At 38.7% G+C, this 2,352-nt stretch overlaps 1 pseudogene; it reads right to left on the minus strand.

Moving 5' to 3' along the window:
* Positions 1–259: 259 nt before the first annotated feature.
* Positions 260–1,583, minus strand: LOC143534986 (putative carboxylesterase 18 pseudogene; annotated as a pseudogene).
* Positions 1,584–2,352: the final 769 nt, after the last annotated feature.

The following is a 2,352-nucleotide window of genomic DNA, read 5'->3' on the forward strand; positions in this document are numbered from 1 at the left end:
AATTCAGTTACGTACAATATACATTAACTCAAATGCACAGAAGAAGAAGGTAAATATGATACTACATATTTACAAATATTTTAGCATAAAAGCTACTTGTGTTTATTTAAAAAATGAAAAGATAATTAAAGGAAATAACATACAAATGAATAAAAGTTCATAATATTATTAGTCTTTTCATAAACCCCATGTCAATGTAAATCTTCTAAACCTGAAAGCAAGGAATATACAAAGGATAATTGAGCATGTGAAATGAATATTATGAAATACATGAACAAATTAACAGAAACAAAAGATTTAGTGTTTGGAGGCTTTTCGTCAATACCTTATTTAAGACCTTGTTAATGAAGTCCTTCATATCTAACATAAGTTGATCGGATTCTGGCAACTCCGAGAAGAGAAAGAACTCATGAAATGTGTTTGGGTAGTCAATCAAGTACGCTTCCTTCCCGGACTTCTTGAGCCACTGGTAGTACCTTATATGTCGGTCCCGGAGGGTATCAAACCCAGCCGCGACCACCATTGTCGCGGGAAAATCCATTTTGGATATGTCCACGGCATTGGGCCCGGTAACATTGATGATAGGATGGTCTCGGTTGAAGGGTTCACCTAGGGGCATGAACGCGTTCCAAAACCAATCGGTCCGCTTCATTGTCACGAGAGGTACTGATCCATCCATCCGTATTTCAGAATCTGTTCGCTCCTCCCCGCCGAGAAAAGGTTGGATCGCCACTAGCCCAATTACCTACAAGCCATCATACTGTTCATCAGCAATCATGCGGGTGGTATTTGTTGTTGGATTTTAGATCACTCATTTCTTCTTAATTTCTTACAAAATACAACTTACGTGTGTACGACGCTTCAATTAGAAAGATACGAAGTTGTTGATTTTTCAAACTAGGAAATTAGATATGTTTATATACGGATAATAATGCATGAATCCAGTAGCATATGTATACATATATATAGTTAAGTCGTACCCGGAGTTGCTGGAATTTGAATTGGGAGGCTCTTAGAGTCACATGATGAGCTAGGTGTCCGCCAGCGCTATCACCGACGATAAAGCACCGTGAAATGCTGGCATTCTCCGGCAGCCATTTTGACCGGTTATCTTCATTGTCCAGAAATTTCAGCACATCAAACCCATCGTCATGTTGGGAAGGGTGTCGGTTCTCTGGTGCAAGACGGTAGTCGACAGAAACAACAATAGCACGCAATTCGCTCGCAAACTTGCGGCCCACATTGTCTAATATCGCCACATCCGGGGAGAGGAAAATATATCCACCGCCGTGAAAGTACACCATCACCGGGAGATCTTCTTCAGCGTATTGCGTGGGGACAAATACACGGAACCAGAGATTGCGAGTTGGATCCACCATGACATCGTGTGTCTTGACACCGTTGACGGGTATGGACAATGCCGGGATCTGAAAGTCCACGAGATTGAGAAGACCGCGGGGCACCGTGCCGTCATCCCGGAGAAGTGGGTCGATTGCAAGGTCTATTGCCGATAGTACAATTCGTGTTCTCAAGGGCAAGGATAGCTGAGATTTCGGAGTTTCCGCTGCTGCTGATGATTCCATAATTAATTGAAAGACTTTTGTGATCAGAGAGGTACGTATTCAAAATTCAGGTTGTGTGACAAATGCTAAACACATCAACTCTATATATACTGCAAAATATGCGACGTTATATCACACCATCTTTGATTATTTCAATATTTCAGTCAAATGAAACCTTCACCTGCATGTTCACACCAAAAAGGTTGGTCATGGTCAGGGTCTAGTTGAATTAAAAAATTCATCTTCAGTCAATAACTAATGTCTATTACAACTTTTTAGTTTTGTCAAAAATAAAAGGCTCTATTCATGATTTTCCCCTTCGTTAACTTGTTTTACATTGAATGTTTGTCCGTCACTTTTTATTTCAGATAAGCCGTCACTTTTTAAAAAAAACTTTCAACGTTTTATTTTACAAATGGCAAACATTTTGTACTAAATAAATGAAAATTAATATTGACAAATGTGGATGGGCAACTGTCACGAAAGAGGATGGTTGGAAACCATGGCCAAGTTGAATTATTTCTTTCAAATTAAATAAACTTTCACCAAATATTGTCTTCAGTAGTGTTTTTCAAATGACGATAATATATTTCAACTTGGCGCTCGGCTTTCAACTATGATGGGTTCTTTTAAATTAAACCTAGTATTCAACTTCTGATATATGTATAAGTGACAAATCACATTTTGGCAATTGCCAAGAAAGATAGGTCACAACTAGTTGCTTACAAAGCTCTTGTGCCAATAACTAATAATGCCTTTACGGTTATTAAATAATATAAAGGCTAGTTGG

This window comes from Bidens hawaiensis, unplaced genomic scaffold (assembly GCF_021521415.1).
Source record: "Bidens hawaiensis isolate Kalapana, Puna unplaced genomic scaffold, B.hawaiensis_p1.1 tig00000760_1, whole genome shotgun sequence".
NCBI lineage: Eukaryota > Viridiplantae > Streptophyta > Magnoliopsida > Asterales > Asteraceae > Bidens > Bidens hawaiensis.